At 45.3% G+C, this 18,712-nt stretch overlaps 1 long non-coding RNA gene across 1 annotated transcript in view; it reads right to left on the reverse strand.

The window, feature by feature from the left end:
- Positions 1-18,712, reverse strand: part of LOC310698479 — a 118,881-nt gene that overhangs the window by 7,075 nt on the left and 93,094 nt on the right. The window lies entirely within an intron of this gene.

Raw genomic sequence — 18,712 nt, forward strand, 5'->3', positions numbered from 1 at the left:
CAGGCATGCAACGCTCGAGGCATAATAAAAGTACAAGGTGGGGGCAGCAAGCAAAGGTTATTGGAAAAAAATCGTTCCAAGCAGCCCTTGCCAAAAAGTGTTGCTTTTTCTTTTTTAAGGAAACGAACGAAGAGAAACTACACATCTTAATAATATGTATCCACCGAAAAACAGTTGGCCTTCTGCCATCATTGGCTATTTAGAGGAGGTCAGCCCATTTTTCACATTCCCGTTTCATTAAAGCATGGAAAGCGTGGACCTTGCCATTGCCTATCTAGTAAACCATAGCTTGGCAAACCAAGAGTTCACAAAGTGCCACAGTGAACCCCCTCTGTGACAGTTGAGACAAAAGACAAATGAAACCTCCCAAAGCAGAAGGCTTGCACTTTGCTCTTGAGCGTTGAGCTTAGCCACCACATCTCTTCTGAAATGGTGTCTGATTGGGGGTGACTTTGTGGGGACCAGTCCAGGGACAGGGAAATGGGTGCTTAATGCTTTCCTTGCAACTTCCCTCCCCACCTTGGGATCCCAGGCAAAAGGGTGTGTGGAGCATTAACCTGGCGGCACTCACAAGGATCATAGCCCAGGATAGAGCATCAGCATTGCATGGTGAAGGACCCATGTTCAATCCTCAGCATCTCCTGGTACAGTTTTGAATGCCCCCTGCTTGAAGCCATGGAAAGCCGCTGCTAGTCATTATAGACCAGCAGTGTGCCCCCTCCCTGTTTGGCCAAATCACACCCATCTGCTCTGTAGGTGGGTCAGGTAAAGATGAGGTAGGGTCAAAGGGAATTTGCAGGCACTGCTTATCAGCTGGTCAGTGGCACCTGAAAAGCCCCTAGAATTCAGAGGTGACTAACCTGAGACCCTCCGGACATTGGGATTCCCAACTCCCATCACCCATGACCTTTGGTCATGCTATCTGGGGAGGTTCAAATTGGGAGTCTTTTAAGTAACATCTGGAGAGCCACAGATCAGCAGCTCTTGGGGTAGGTGGACAATGGTTTCACTCCATGCAAGGCAGTTTCCTGTGCTCCTATATGACTCCTGCGTGTCCTGTGTTAAGGGGCTGTGCTATTTCTATTATATGATAAGGGGGAAACCTGTTAAAGTTTACCCAGATACTATCACAGTAAAGCTCCCCCATCTGTTCAGTGTTGGCTCTACTGGTCAGAACACAGGCATAAAATTGATTTTCAGTAGATCCGCATTAAAGGAAGAAATATTTTGGTCTTGTAGACCTTGCAGATATCACAAGTTGCAAAATGGCTTTTTAAGGAAGCCACTTAATTAACTTAAGGCAGGGGTGGTTTGTTTGTTTTTGCAAACTAGGAACCCTCAGCAGGTATACATATTTCTGCCCCTTTCCCACCTTCCCCCCCCCCAGCAAGTCTGAGAGTTCCTTTGCTCGCTCACACACACCACAAACCACTTTAATTTCTCTGCTGATATTGGACAAATGTAACAGGCTGGCTTTTTAATTTTCTGCTTTCAGGTCTCCCTTCACCCCTCATGCATTTTTCATACTGACTTTCCGCTCCTTCCCTGCCTGCCCTGTGAACAATATCGATTGGCTGATTAAGCCATCAAGCCACGGCAAACAACTTTTAATTTTCTAACCGGAGGCCTTTAAGTTTGTACTTGTATAGTTGCTGCCCTTTTGGTGTTTTCCATTTGAGCCAAAAAAACAACAACCCCACCCCAAAAACCTAGAAGTCTGAGGATCAACAGAATGTAGAAGTGATAGTGTGCATGATAGAAGTATATAAAATGTATGGATAGAGAGAAGTTTTTGCCCCTCATAATATTTGAACTGGGGGACATCCAATGAAACTGAATGATGGAAGATGTGGTTCTATGAAAGTGCTTCATAACACAGCTCAGGATTAAACCATATCATTTGCTCCCACAAGGGACAGTGATGCTAACCAACTTGTGAGACTTTAAAAGAGGATTGGACAAATCCATGGAAGGTAAGGCTAGCAATGGCACATGGATATGTTCTCCCTCCATGAACAGAGGCAGTATGCCTCTAAATCATGGGTTGGCAAACTAAGGTATGCGGGCCAAATCAGGCCCAATTGCCTTCTGGATCATCCTGCAGATGGTCCAGGAATCGCCGTGTGGATCGCCAGCGCACACGTTCTTTCCCTCTCCCTCACACGGCGGCGGCAGCAGCACCTCCTCCCTCCCTCCTCCTGGCTTCTCCCTGTCCTGCCTAGAGGAGGAAGGGGGCTGGGCTTTGCTGAGCTGCAGTTGGCTGAGCGCAATTTTAAGCAGCCCCTCTCTGGAGCCAGCCCTTTTGCACCACTCATCGTCCCTCCGCCCCCACCAGCCCCTGCCGCTCGCAAGACACAGGTAAGCAGCCACCGGGGCTCATGGTGCTCTTGCATAATTTTTTTCCCCCTTCAAAATATAGTCCGGCCCCCCACAAGGCCTGAGGGACAGTGGACCGGCCCCCTGCTGAAAAAGTTTGCTGAACCCTGCTCTAAATAATACCAGTTGCCACCAATCACAAAGGGGAGAGTTGCTGTTGCGCTTGGGTCCTTGCCAGCTTTCCTTTGAGGCACCTGGTTGGCCACTGAGAGAACAAGCTGCTGGACTAGATGGGCCATTGGCCAGAGCCACCACCCACGGTATTATTATCTTCTCCCTCCACTGTTGGAGGAAGTATGCCTCTAAGTGCCCGTTTGATGGGAATCACGGGGGGCGGAGTGCTGTGCACTCAGGTCCTGCTTGTGGGCTGCCCATAATGGGCTTGACCACTATAAGAACAGGATGCTGGACTTGATGAACCACTGACCTAATCTGGCGGACTCTTATCTTCTTTACTTCTTTATTTATAAAAATGATTATATACTGCCCACTCATATAGAATATAGAGGCAGTGTGCCGCAATATACACAAACAGAATGAAATGCAAGAGAGCATAACACTTTGAAAATAATTGTTTAAGCTAAGTGTAATGGTTCTAGGGGTTGCTCATGCATAAATCGGCACCACCACTGGCTGGTTTACCTGGGTGAACTCTCACTGTCCGGACAGCCATTCACCCGTGGCTGTCTCAATCGCTGGCAGAATCCGTCAGTGGGCGTTTCTTGAACTTCTTCCAGCATAAAAGTTCTTTGATGCCTAGTCACCGCCTACTCTCCCTGTGCGGAAGCCTTCTGCGCAAGGAGGGTGTGGGCAGTGGAGGACCAGTGCTCTCCCCGCTGGTCTCCGGCGAAGAGTCATGGAGCCACCTCGCCGATTCCCCCATCTGCCCCCCTTCTCCACTGGTGCTACGCTGATTTCCTTCCCCAGAAGATGGGCTGCTTCTCTCCCTCCCGGGACGCTCTCCGGAATCCCTCTGGACTCCTCCCTCTCCCTCTGGCTCCGATGGCAGTTCCCTGACACTAAGAGACTGTCTCATCTTGTTTCCTGCTATAAGCAGCTCAATACAGTGGAACCTCAGTTTTCAAGCGTCTTGGAATTCGAACAATTTGGAACCTGAATGCTGGAAACCCGGAAGTAACTGTTTCCATTTTCGAACGTACGTCAAAAGTCGAACGGCTTCCGAGGCGTGTTTCTCCATTTTTAAAAAGGAATTTGCTGACCGGCCTCGGTTGTCAAATGTTTTGGAAGTCGAACGGTCTTCTGGAACGGATTACGTTCGAAAACCGAGGTTCCACTATAGATCTAACTGGGCCTCACTTTAGAGCTGGCACCTTACCTGAGGTACTTTGCTAGAAGCCAGGTTCCTTGATCAGAGTGGAAATAAAAGGGAAGACAACCAGGAAAATATCCAAAGTGATGTGGGCTCTTTTGTCGTTTATTTGTTGCATCAAAGATCCAACCTCTCTAAAGGTACAGAAAAGAGAACCCCAGACAAAGTGTGCTCTGCCTTTTAAAGGTTTACATTTCCTGCAAAACGGCAAGAAATCCCACCTTACACACATCAGGGACACGTACGAAAACGTCAAGGATACATCACCAATCTGGGGTGTACAGTAGGTCAGTCAGGTCAAAATTATAATGTGTCAATCAGGACAGTTATGGACTGCAGGTCTTACACTTTTCCAGGTAGAATTTACATGAGGCATTGACTTTCAGAACAATTTCTGCAAGTTGCATTCAGAAGACATTGTGAACAATCAACAGGATCAGTACATCCTATTTATCAGACCGTCTGCAAACATTGCTACATATCTTATCAGTCACCTCCATCAGTATCCTTTGTGTTGGAGAAATGCTGCCCAAACACTTCCCCTGACAGGTTACAGCCTACCTGCTCCCGTGCTCAGGGGGTTATTATGACAGCAGCAGTTTCCCAGAATGCAGGAGTGTGCATGAGATTTTGGAAGTTAAGTTATACAGAATAAAGCATTTACAAACCGTTTTAAACAGCATTTCATTCATATAGACACAATTTCCTCAGTTAAACAGGCTTGACTAATTGTTTCCGGTTAAGATAGACAGAATGAGTACCCAGCTGGGCTGCTTGCTACATTTGCGCAGCAGGCAATCCCATTCACAGAATTCAGCAGTACTGCCTGCTACTTCAATGGGGCAGCCACGAGGGGTGCTGTGGTGCAACAGCTTTGACAGCAGAGGTTTTGACAGCTTGTCCCTTTAAATTTTAAGCCTATTACGCAGTAACCTTATTACACAGTTGCAAAGGAATTCAAATATGTGCAAAGGGGCTGATGGACCCATCATGAATCCAAGCCTTAGATGCAACTTCATTGTTGAGTTTAGCACATTGGAGCCCTTTCTCTGATTCAGATGTGGAAGTATCCCTGAATAACACCACACATAGGTTAAATGCAATTTCCTCTTGGAGGTATTTTAAATTCCCACGGCGTTTGTGAACTTGGCCGGAGAAGAATCTCTCTACTTCTCCCTCTCGCATTCATCTGGTATTCTTTGAAACAAATGATTATTCGAAAGGAAATGAAATGCGCAGCCTGCATTCGCTCCATAAGACTCATATACATTTCCCCTTACTTTTTAGGAGGGAAAAAGTGAGTCTTATAGAGCAAAAAATACGGTACCTGAACTTAAGGAAACTGTTTTATGGAAATCTTTGCCAGCTTGGCCCTTTCAAGATCTGGATGTTTTCTTAAAACAAATATATTATTGAAGAAGGAAAAAAACCAGACAATTCAGGCAAAGAGAAAAACAAATATTAACAGCAAAATAATATAAATTTAACACAAGGGGGTTTTGATATTAGAGTCAGAAGAAGAAATCAAGAGTGTATGAAATTACTATAAAATTATAAATGGGGTATCTAAAACCTAATATTTTACAATGAAGGCAACAGGAAAACAGGAAAAGGTATTGTCTGTTTATAGACACCAAATCGATAAATATTATTTGTGAAATTTGTTTGTTTCTTTTTTATCACAGCAACTCAAAGCAACTTACAATATTTTAAAATCAAATTGCAAAGGTATTTGGCATACGCGTGGATGCAATGCCATATAGCTAATAAATAGAGGTGAAATTGGAAGGATCAGCGTCACCCCTAGCTATTCAAATATGACATGCCAATTTCTCTGAGAGAAATGAATGTAACTTTCTTTTTTGGTAAAGTCCCCCCCCCCCATGTTATAATGTATATAAAACAGAGAGAACAATTATAACAACGGGCAAAAGTTTAAAGATGAAAAATAAAAACTGTAAAATGCACACATAGAATGAGTAGTTGCACATGAGTTTAAAATAGCAGAGTCCAAGTTAAGACTATCAACGTTATCAGATCATCAAGTCTACTGTAGTTCCAGATTTGCCAGGCTTGTGGCAAGGGTTGTCTTGTGAATTATGGTTCCACTGTATATGTATGGCATAAAGGCCATATCATATACAAAGGCCATATCATATACACAAGCATCTTGTGTAAGATTTTGGACTGTTTGGGGCATTGGTCTCTGTAGCACAACAGGTCAGTATGTCTAGCTGTTAACCGGAAGATTGGTGGTTTGAGCCCACCCAGGGATGGCTATGGGCCAGATTCCTGCGTAGCAGGGGGTTGGACTAGATGACCCTTGGAGTCCTTCTGACTCTATAGTTCTGTGATTCTGTTATTCTAGGAATGTAACTTTATTGAACCAGTTATTTAAGGGTATGTTATGAAGCCTACTTCCAGCCTCAATTGATTATTACTGTAATGTAATGACTACTAGAAGATATACCCCCAAAATCAAAATTAACCGTGGGGTGGGATCTGACTGCTGTTTGGGCTTTTTGTTGTTTCTACTGGCCAGTAATTCATTTGGCTGCTTTTAATCATTTTGTTGTTTTTATAACTGAATTTTAAGATATACCTTTGGTCCCTTGTGGGCAGAAAGTTCAGAGCACAAAAGTTATGGGGGGGGGGTAGGGGTGGGCATAGCTTGCTGGTGGTGTTAATCACTAAACAAATGTTTGATTTGATAAACATGTAGTGGACAGGGCTAGAAGGGGTAGAAAGCCCCAACCAACGCATATTGGAGAAGATTAAATAGAAAGAAACAAAGGGGTTCACTGTTTTCAGGCTTGTTCAAGATAAAATCTGGGTGAGTCTGTTTTCTAAATGCCCAGCCAGCCATTTTTCTATGCTTTTTCATGGGGGCCACTCAGAGCAGCCAATAAGCCCATGTGTATTTACAATTTTTACTGTGAGGTGGTTTATTTTTTAAATATAAAAAATAAATACTGGGCATACAGGTATGTCATATGCAAAGCTTCTCCCCCTATAAACCAATCCAGACCCTGCGATCGTCATCTGAGGCCCTTCTCTCTGTGCCTGCTCCATATAAGGTCCAGAGGGTGGCAGCACAAGAACAGACCTTTTTGGTGGTGGCTCCACACTTGTGGAATGCTCTTCCCTTTCAATGTTAGGCAAAACATTTTTTTAAAAAAACCAGGCCTTTGGCTTTTAATTATCTATGGCCTCCTTCCATGTGTGCCAGGTTTGCCATTGTAAAATATGAATGTGATTTAGATTTCACTATGCTGTGTTTTGTGGTAGTTTTACTGCATGTTATTTATTTGTTGTTGCAAGTTGCCCTGTCAAAACAGTGACTAATAAGTTTAATAAATGAACCATAAGTAAATATAGCATTCACAAAACTGTAAACCTGAGTCAACAAGGTCAAAAATGGATTTAAGTAATACAGGATCTCAAATTATGGAGTCTCGCAGTTAAAAACCTTTTGACCTCTACGACTGAGGCAATATCTAAGAGTAGAAGCTGGTGAGGGTTCCTCCAGATATTTAAAGGTTGCTCTTTGGTGCCCTCTGGCCAAAAAGGGAGGTGCTGCAGTGTGGTGCTACCTGCCAGGCTAAATCCTATTAGCTGGCTCAGCAGCTTGTCAGGTGACACAAGGGGCCAATGGCGTTCCCTCTTACTCTATAAAAGCCATCATTTCTGCTCCTGTCTACTAACCAGCTTTGTCTCCCAGGGTAGCAAGACTTCTGCTTCCCATCCTGCATGCTCTTTAAAACAGCAGTTGCTCCGATTCTCATTCCTGAGTTGAAATAAAATAGCTGTGTGGGCTATTTTTCTTCTTTGACAATTGTTATACGCTTATATGAAGCACCTTGGAGGGTGGGAATCAATAATGCCCACTCCAGGTTATCTGAAGCCATGAAAATGCTTCTTGATAAATTAGTGGTATATGAACAAAAGGCCACACCTCCAGTTACTGGGCACTTAAAAAGGCATTTGCTCTGCTTTCCTTAAAAACACAGTGATGGCATCAGCAAGCGTGGAGAGGGAAGAAATGCTGTATGTTGATGTAAAGTGTCATTTGATAGAGCTGTAATATTGAGAAGCATGTTTACGGGTAGAGGGAGAGGGGATTGTTTGGCAAGTAAAGTAATTTAAAACTGACTGACGGAACTATAACTCATGTGTGTTGCTTAAAACTCCTGCAGCTGGGGGGGGGATGCACCACTCCCCCCCCCCGCTCCATTTTTTTTCTTTAGTAATTGCTTCCATTTAGTTATTTTGGGAAAAAGATGGAGGGTGAGTGAGGAGATAGAAACACTTCACTCTCTCTCTTTCACTTGGAGAAGCTTGTTTATTGTGTTTATTTATTTATCTCCTATATTACTGTATTTTAATATTTTGTTGGAAGCCGCCCAGAGTGGCTGGGGAAGCCCAGCCAGATGGGGGGGGTTATAAAATTATTATTATTATTATTATTATTATTATTATTATTATTATTAATCAGAAGAGCCCTGCTGGATCAGGCTAATGACCAGCAAGTCTAGCATTCTGTTCTTTCAGGATTTGTAGAGAAGCCTACAAACAGGACCTGAGAACAAGATGAAACTCCCCTTGTGAGCTTCTAGAAAATGGCATTACTGCTTCTGACTGTGGGAGCAGGGCATAGGTATCTTGGCTACTAGCCCATTGATATAGCCTTATCTTCCAAGAGTTTGTCTAATCGTCTTATAAAGCCATCCAAATTGGTGGCCATCGCTGGAAAAGTAATTTGAAATGTGTTCATCCGCCTCTGTCTGTCTGTCTGTCTGTCTGTCTATCTCTCCTTTAAATATTCACACTCCACAAATTGTTGCCCAATTTGTCATGATGGTTCCTAACATAGAGGAGCAGGTTTTGGTCTATGTGTGGAAACTGTCAGATGCCATTTTGAATTAAGATCGTGAACTGAACTTCCTTTCAAAACATCAGTATTTTTAACCAAATTTGGCAGGGAACTAATAGGGCTGTGCACTGGATTCAAATCCTGCACCAAATCAGGCTGTCTGGGGTCACTTGGAGCTATCTGGTACTCTTAGTATCTAGGGCACTGGGCAGGAAGATGGACGGCAGGCCATGCCAGAGGGCTTCTAAACAGCCTCACATTGTGCTTTGAGTGCATATTGTAGAGGGTGGGGGAAGGGATGGAAGAAAGAATTTGATTCAGTGTAAATTCATATCTGAGGCAAAATGTGAAGTGGGAGATTTCTTTCTCACAGCTTGTGCTCATTCTACACCGACTTTCTCCTTACCAACTTGCGCCAATCTGCTTCTTTGACATGAGACACTTCTATGCAGATTCTTAATTCCTGCCTTTCAGAATGTTACAATCTTAATGTTCCTGAACTGATTTCCTATTAATCTCAATTCCTGAGCCCTCACAGCTTGTTATGGAAGGCAGAACCTCACATGCCTACTATGTGGAATGGGAGTGAGGGGCCAAATCTCTCTCTCTCTCTCTCTCTCTCTCTCTCTCTCTCTCTCTCTCTCTCACACACACACACACACACACACACACACACAGTGATTTATTTGTTACTGCTCCCTGCCACATTCCTTTTAAGACATGTGTCATAATAAATGATTAAGGCCTGTACTCCGTATCCAGGCACTAAGAGCACATAAGAGCTATTCAACCAAGCATAATGAAAAATTTAAGTACCTAGTAATTATTAGGACTGCCAACCAGTTTAAGATTCTCCCCCCTGCTCCACCAAATCAATTAGTCATCTAGCTAGTTTTCAATTAATTTAGGCTCCAATCCTATATGGGAATGTACCTATCAGGAAGGCCACAACAAAGTTTGTGTCTGAGTAAACATGCATAAGGCAGACTGTGTGGTATAGTGGGTAGAGTGTTGAAGAGCAGGGTTCAAATCCCCACTTGGCCATAAATCTCACTGGGTGTGACCTTGGGGCCAGCCACTGCCTCTCAGACTATAGCCAACCTCACAGGGTTGTTGGGTGGATTAAATCGCTGGTAGGGATGGGGAGAGACACTCATGTACGCCACCTTGAGCTCCTTGGAGAAAAATATAGGATAGGAATGCCATAATAAATACAGTGGTACCTCAGGTTACAGAAGTTTCAGGTTACAGACGCTTCATGTTACAGAGTCCGCTAACCCAGAAATAGTACCTCAGGTTAAGAACTTCGCTTCAGGATGAGAACAGAAATTGTGCGGCAGCAGCGGGAGGTCCCATTAGCTAAAGTGGTACCTCAGGTTAAGAACAGTTTCAGGTTAAGAATGGACCTCCAGAACGAATTAAGTTCTTAACCTGAGGTACCACTGCAGCAGGATTGCAGGGTTGACCAGTGAAATATCAGCCACCTCCTTTGATAGACAGCTGTCGTTTAGAAGGCCATCAGGAGGGCTAATACCAGGCACCCCTCTCCCCATCCTGCCTGGATCCAACTCTAGCTGAGAAATGCCTCCCATAGCGGCTTGGTAGCAGAGCATCTACTTCACATGAAGACAGGTTCAACCTCCAGAATCTTCAGGTAGAAGTGTGTGGTTTTTGCCTCATAAGGCCTCATCCTTGCCTGGATGGAGGATAGAAAGTGTGTGTTGGTGAATGCATGAAGCTAGACTACTGTACAAAGGCAAAATCTACAGTTGTCGCTCCACCCCCTTCTGCCTCTGGCTCGACCACTGGCTCATGAACCCCCTCTGAAGTTTGCCAAGAAAGAAATGGAGTCCTTGGACTGAAAAAGATCCCGTACCCCAGATCTAAAGGAAGAGAAAAGGTGGGTGCTGAGCACGCACGGAAATAGTTTCTGTGCAAGCCTCAAACAGAGAACTGGCTAAACCAAAAGGAGGATCAAGAGGAAAAGATCAGACTGCAGTGGGTGGCGTCCTCTATTTTTACATTGAACTTTCTGGGCTCTGTGTGAAAGGACAATCGCTGACTTCCAAAGCGTCCCTCTGGTTCTCACCTATCGACTCAGAGACATTTAAAAGAAAAGGCTCCCTATTCTTCTCTCTCAGCTGTGCTTTCCTTTCAGCTCCCCACAATTGCTAGGTTTTGGTTTATAAAGCTCTCTAAAGGAATATTCTCCTGAGTTTCGCAACAAGCGTAGACTGCTGCTTACACAAGGCAAGCTCCTCTGCTTCTCAATCCAGGAAACCCAAAATTCTGCTGGTGAGCAGGAGCAAGGGGCCCATCCTGCAAAGGGAATGTAATGGGGAAGAGCCATAAGTTCAGTGGAAGAGCATCTATTTTGTATGCAGAAGATCCCCAGTTTTAGTTCTGGTGCAACAGCACTTGGAACTGTGTACACTGTACAGTCCTGGTCACCTCACCTCAAAAAGGATATTGTGCAGTTGGAAAAGGGTAAACAAAACTCTCAAGGGGAGTGAGTGACTCCCCTATGAGGAGAGGTTGCGGCATTTGGGGCATGTTAATTTAGAGGTGACATGGTAGAAGTTTATGAAATTATGCATGGTGTGGAGAAAAGGGATATAGAAAAGTCACTCTCCCTGTTTCATAACACCAGGATTCATGAACATCCAAGGAAGTTGAATGTTGAAAGATTTAGGAAGGATAAAAGGAAGTACTACTTCATGCAGTGCATAAACTATGGAACTCACTTCCACAGGAAGTAGTGCTGGCCACCAACCTAGATAGCTTTGAAAGAGAACTGGATAAATCCACGAAGGATGAGGCTATTGATGGCTTCTCGCCACAAGGGCTACGCTCCACCTCCACAGTAGTGCTCTCTTGCTCAAGTGCTGTTTGCAGGTTTCCCACAGGTACCTGGTCATTGTAAGAACAGGGTGCCAGACTAGATTGGCCTTTTGCCTGATCCAGCAGGATCTTCCTATAGTTACCGTTGACTGGACTTAACCATCCAGGGGTCCTTTACCTTTCTTGTAAATAGTATTTTATTAGTTTTCCAATATTCCCCCAATAATAGCCAAACTACAGTGGTACCTCTGGATGTGAACGGGATCCATTCCGGAGCCCCGTTTGCATCCTGAAGCGAACACAACCTGCATCTGCGCGTGCGCGGGTCACGATTCGCCGCTTCCACGCATGCGCATGATGTCATTTTGGGCGTCTGCGCATGTGTGAGTGGCGAAACATGGAAGTAATGTTCCATTACTTCTGGGTCACCGCAGAGCGTAACCTGAAAACGCTCAACCCGAAGCTACTTCAACCCGAGGTATGACTGTATAACAATATCAGTGAATGATATTGAACAGGCTCATCTTATGCTCTTATGTTCCACTGCTAAGGTAGCTGGGAAAACTGTGTTCCTTTCCCCAGCCTCCAGATCGTCTTGGACAGACAAGGATGGAGAAATGATAGCCAGCCCAGATGTTGCTTGCTTCAACTGCTCTCATTCCTAAGCACTGAGGCAGGTGGGAGCTGGGCTGCATACATCTAAAGCACATGGCTTCCCCTATAGAATCCTGGTAACTGCAGTTTACCCCTCAAAGAACTACAATTGCCAGTGCCCGTTGGAGAACTACAGTGACCAGGATTCTTTGGGGGAAGATGTGTTCTTTGAATGCTCTTTAAATGTATGCTGCACATGCACCTATAGAGCCAAACTGCATCTGGTGTGGCCACAGGTTAGCCACACCTGTCTTGGGTTGGTGGGGGGCGATGTAGTGCAACATTATGTTGCAGATCTCACTTGATTATATACAAATCGATCTGGTGGAGAAGAAGAGGGAAAGGATGCAAGACAGCCCCTTTCATCTCATTTCATGGAGACGTTCCTTTTTCGTTTTTGTGCTTGATGAGGTGAGAGTATTTAATCCCACCACATTGGAAATCTTTACATGATCAAAGAATTCTCCCGTACAGAAAGACTTCAGAAAGAAAAAGGATAGGAGCCAAGAGACAAACTAGTACAGAAATAGATGTTTAAAAAGAGATGTTGGACTCATTGTGGTAGTGTCCAGCAGCGAAGGTTGTAAGGACATAACGAGAGCTCTGCTGGATCAGGCCAGTGACCCCTCTAGTCCAGCTTCCTGTTTTATCACAGTGGCCGACCAGGTGCCCCTATGGGAAGCCTGCACACAGCACCTGAGCACAGGAGCACTCCCCCCCCCCCCAGGTTTCCAGCAACTGGGATTCAGAAGTGCTGCTGCCTCCCATCGTGTCTAGTAGCTATTGATAGCCCTTCTCCTCCACAAATTTGTCTAATCCTCTTTGAAAGCCTTCTAGATTGGTGGCCATCACTGCCTCCTGTGGGAGTGAGTTCCATAGTCTGTGTTCATAGGTGAGCGAAGTGTGCACACACTATTCAGTTGTCATCTTCTACAATATTTATAAGTGTGCCATTAAAAAAAAATTGGTTTCCAAGCTTTAAAGTCATTTGAATATAACACTTTAAGCCGCACTAAGTGCACTTTATTGATTCCCCGCATCGCAATCAAATATCTCAGTTCAGCAACTTTCAGCCATTGGGAAAGGTTTTCAGGTAACTTTCATATATACTGTAGCATGTTAAATTACCATGACACACTTTTAAATTTTTGTTTACGGAATGTAAATCAGATGAACATGCCAGGTTAGATCTCCATCAAATTAGGGCAGCAGAAATGTTTCTGGAAAATGCATGTTACTGTTGTGGGGCCATATTCTCTCTTATTTCCCCCCCCCCTCTCTCTCTCTCTCACACACACACATTTTCACACCCTTGCACTGCTGAATCAACAGTGGGGCTTGGTCCATGAGGACAAACAGGGCACTGCCACACCAACCAGTGTGCCCTCAACCAGCCCTCACCTGCTTGCCTTCTTACTTGCAACCTGTGCAGAGGCTGAAACTGCTTAGGAGCATCCTCCTCCTTATGTTTCATCAGGGAAGAGGATGGGGAACAAAACTAGAAGTAGTTGTCTCTGCCTCTCATTGGCTCTAACGCTGCCTGTTATGGGCTCTGGCTCCACCTGCTGTTGGTTTTCCTGCCTTCAGCCTCACCAATGGGCACCAGCCACCAGCGTGGGAAACAGCAGCTCCAGGAAACTCTGAGAAACTGCAGAAGTACGATCAAAGTTTATAAAATTGTGTTTTATCACCAGGCGTCTACATGGGAGAAGGGAGAAGACCAAGCTGCAAGCAATGACCCAGCAGAGGAGAGGAGGAGGAGATGCCAGTGACAGTATAATTCTCTCAGTCTCCTCTGGACATTTGCTGGGGTATACACCCTTTTGAGTGTATTGTCAGCCAGTTTTGGAAATGATCAGCTGAGCTACAGTTCTTCCTGGCTCAGCTTACACGGTTCTCTCTTGGCTCAGCTTCTGCAGCTCAGGCTGAAACCCCCAGTGCTTGGTGCTAGTTGGGACATGATGTGCTCCTTCGGGCACCTGGGTTCACTCACCATTTAGGACTATTAGCAGTCACCTCCCACTTCAAGCTGGCTTCAGAAGCAGCCAGTTACTCTTAAGAACAGCAAGATGGGACCTTAAATTATCTGTTTCAGTTTTAAAATTCTTACAGCTATGATCTGCAGTTTTCGAACTATCTTCAAGGGCAGCTCTATCTTTTAATTCATCTTTTCCAACCTAAGGGCTGTATTCCCTTCTGGGGACCACATGCCTGTGGTGGGTGGAACAACTTACTGCCAACATTTTCATCCACCAAATCAGGATGTCTGCCACTCTGGGGATCATCAGGAGGGCTGTCCCAGAGTGCTGGACCAGGAGGCGTCCTGGTCCGACCCTGCTGATGATCACCAGAGCACCGGATCAAAAAACAGGATATTCCAGGATCCAAACAGAAGCTGGGACTGGCTTCTGTGATCCAGTATGTCCTGCTGAAAGCAGAACACTTGGGGAGTATGAGAGAGAGGACTGGAGAGCCAAATTAGGCCCCCCATAACTTAGGTTCCCCACCTCTGCTGCACCCCAGCAGAATGCTGGGAGAGTGATATGGGCCTATTCCAAACTGTGTTGTGTATATATGGGCAATCATTTCTGCTGAGTCATTCTTTCCCTGCCTGATTTGATGACCCTGCATCTTTCTTCCTCCTGTCTGCCTCTGCCCTGTCCATTAGCTTGCTTTTCAATAACAAAAGGCTAGTATTCAATCAGGATAACTGTGTGTCAGCAGAAGTTGCACAGAGCACAAGCAACTGGCTTGATACGGCAAGTTCCGTTCTGACCACTTGTGAAGTGTGCAGCTTCTGTTCAGTAGGCAGTGCAGTAAAACACCATCACTTACCTCCCCAAAGCCAGCTTTTCTTCCGAAGAGGAGACACCCCAGAGGCTTACAGCGCCTTTGGGGAGGGGGGGGGATCCAAGATTAGTAAGAGGTGACATGATAGCATTTTATAAAATTATACATGGTATGGAGAACATGGTCAGAGAAAGGCTCCCCTTCCCCCTTTTCCCACTAGAACTTGTGGGCGTTCAATGAAGTTGAATGTTGAAAACGTCAAGACAGATAAAAGGAAGGGTTTCTTCATGAAGCACAGAGTTAAAACTATGGAACTCATTCCTCCAGGAGGTGGTGATGGCCACCAACTTTGATGGCTTTAAATGAGGAGTAGACAAATCGATGGAAAAGAAAGCTGGTCATAGCCATGATGGCTCTGCTCTGCCTCCATGGTCAGAGCCAGTTAAGCTTTCTGAGTAGCAGTTGGTGGAAACCACAGGAGGGGAGAGTCCTCTTGTGCTTGAGTCCTGCTTGTGGTCTTCCACTTGGGGCATTTAGCCAGACACTGTCAGAACAGGATGCTAGACTGGACTGGCCATCAGCCTGATCCGTCAGGGCTGTTCTTATGCTATTACAGTGGTACCTCTGGATGCGAACGGGATCCATTCCGGAGCCCTGTTCACATCCTGAAGCAAACGTAACAGGCGACTGCGCATCTGCATGTGCGCGGGCCACGCTTTGCTGCTTCGGCACATGTGCATGATGTCATTTTGAGTGTCTGCACATGCACGAGCAGTGAAACCCAGAAGGAACGCGCTCCATTACTTCTGGGTTGCCGCAGAGCGCAACCCGAAAATGCTTAACCTGAAGGATATTCATCCCGAGGTATGACTGTATCTAATTAAAGGCTTGCAAATATGTGTCTGCAAATTTGTCCCTCCTGCTTTCTTTCATTACCTTAAGTCTTTGCATAAGTTTTTCAGCTAGGGCAAGAGACCAGTCTTTGTATCACCATCGCTGCAATGAGAACTACATGGAGTATTTCCGGTGGTGCATCTAACTGAGCAGCATCTATCAAATACGAGATTAGATCTTTGTACAATGAGCCATTTGAGTTTTCCAGAAGTATCAAAGGAAGGGTAGGCTGTGCTTGCTTCACACTGGGGCTCCTCCACATGCCCTGTTTATTCCACATTTGCTTGCACAAAATTTACGCAGAGGTTAGACGATGTCCAGTCAAATAGTGAGCATTTTTTCTGCTTTGTTTGCAGGGCTGCTCTACAATAGTAAATATTTGCCCCACATTTATCTGGATTTGCTTGTGCAGGGTTTATACATCTTCCTGTTAACTTCACTAATTTTAATGCATTTCCCTGTCACTTTCTTAGCAGAAAATACCTAAATGTCCAGCATGCTCTTGAATCCTTTCTGCAAAATGGTGACAGTCTGAAAGTGACCTTTGTATGTCCTTGAAACAAAATGCAGTATAAAAATAAGGTGCAATGAATGAAGAGCATTCCATGCAAATGAAGCTTTAAGCTGAGACAATTCTCAGCCATCTGGAAGGTTAGGTTAGATATACAATCTGGAGTGGCCCAACACTTTTTCCCAGGTGCAAAAGTGTCTATTCCCTTCCTTATTCAGGCTGTTCAAGCAGCTCTGTGTTTAAATAGCGAACTTGAAGCAAGGTCCCAGGATGAGCAAGAATCTGGGAATCAGGAGCCTAGTTTACCAAGAAACCAGGAACCAGCTTCAGCCTCATCCTTTCACAATATATTTGTATCCTGCTAAACTGACAGCAAGTGGAAGAAAACCCACATATGTGGGTTTTTAATATGGTTTTGGAGTAATCTGACATTCACCTAGAACGCAGGTTATCAGTATCAGGTGTGAGAAACCTCAGGCATGTGCTCCTTGGAAGGTCATCTAAAGGGGAATGTGGCCCTCACACCTGATCTAGCAAATAACATAGGAAACTGCCTTATACTGAGCCAGACCATTGGTCCATCTAGCTCAGTGTTGTCTACACTGACTGGCAGTGGCTCTCCTGGGTTTCAGGCAGGAGTTCTTCCCAGTCCTACATGGAGATACATCGAGGATTGAACCTGTGACCTTCTACATGACAGGCAGGTGCCCTGCCTCTGAGCTGCTGCCCTTCCCCATAGATGCTCCATGATAATCACACCAAACCCCACTGTTCTCTCTTCCTCTCAGCCAGACTTTGCCAACTTGGTGGCTTCCAGATGTTTTGGACTACAACTCCTGTCAGCACCCAGCCAGCACAACCTTCCTTGCTGGGGTGCATGGGAATTGTAGTTCGAAACACCTGGGGAGCACCAGGTTGGCCATGGCCGCTCTCAACTGTGACTCTGAAAGCAGCTTCTGCGGACAACTTCTCTGTACTCTGCCCTCGTCCTGTCCCAAGGGAGCCATTGATAGATTAATTTCCAACAAAGATAGATCAATGATTTATGCTGGGGTTTTCACTCACAACAGAACCCAGACAGACTTTGATGCACTTTGACATGGCCGGGCAACACCGCAGCTCGTAATTAAAACCTGATGCTGAAAATTAAAAGGTGGGGAGGGTGTGTGCGCTGCAGAATGCAGTATTGGCCTATCGGCAATCGAATCAATCTATGATCAGCGATGATGGATTGAATGCTTAAAATGCTGGGGGAGGCTGCTCAGTGAAGGGAAAGCAGAGCCTCAGCAGCCCAAGTCCCAATGACCAGATTAACAGGGTACATTAAATGTTAATACATTTATTGGCATTTGTGGCGTGGCCTGCCCTTTTGGCAGCAAGTGTTTTGTGCGGTGGTGATGAATATGCTTGCGACCAGGGGAACGGGACGCTGCAGCTGGAACCTTGCGTTGCATCCTGTCTCAAGAGGAGTGAAAGCCTTTGCGCTCAGTGGACTCCACTGTGGAAGGCTCACAGTGCAATCCTGGGCATGTCTACTCAGAAGTAAGCCCCACTTACTTATTTCCTTAATAATATATATATATGGGACCCAAACCAATGGATTCAAGTTACAAGAAAGGAGATTCTTCTTTTTTTTACTAATTTTTTTTATTAGTTTTCCAAATTTATAACAAACATATCAACAAACATAAAGGAAAAAACATCAACAAACAAACATTTATCCTTTATCCTTTTATCCTGACTGTAATAATCTCACTCCAAAGAAAGGAGATTCTTATTAAACATCAGAAAGAACTTTCTGACAGTAAGAGCTGTTCAACAGTGGAACAAACTCCTTCAGAAGGTGGTGAACTCTTCTTCCTCGGGGGTCAAATCCCTCCCCCCCCCCAGTCCACACTCATCTTGCCCAGTCTCCCTCTCAGGTGTGATAATGCCTCTTGCTGGATGAGTGTGGGGGAACACGTGGTCTGAGCATCTGACTGAACTAGGTTCAGTACATAGGTTAGGATCCTTCTCTTGTTCCCAGTTTTTGCTTCTGGCCATGTCCAGTGGCACCATGTGCTCCACCTCTCCGGAACCTTGGGCTGAAACTGTTGGGAGGAAACAGCTGGGGAAACTCCCAATGGAAGAAGGACTGAGATGTGGTGGTGGGACAGCAATGAGTTGTCAGAAGGGAAAGACTGGGAGGAGGAATTGTTGAAGCTGAAGAGGAACAGGGCTTGGTGAGAAGGGAGAGTCTGTGGCAGAGAAAAGTCGAGAAGCAGAAGCAGGAGAGTGGGATGGAATGGGCCAAGAGGCAGAAATGAGTCAGGCAGGTGAAGAAGCACAGGCGTTTCTTCCTCCTGCTGCGACAAGGTCCCCCTCTCCCTGGTCTCCTGGAACGCAGAGAGGCATGAAGCAGGGGAAGCAGAGACAGGGACTCAGGCACAGTTTCAAATTGCTT

Source organism: Podarcis liolepis (genome assembly GCF_965112155.1).
Source record: "Podarcis liolepis genome assembly, chromosome: Z".
Taxonomy (NCBI): Eukaryota; Metazoa; Chordata; class Lepidosauria; order Squamata; family Lacertidae; genus Podarcis; species Podarcis liolepis.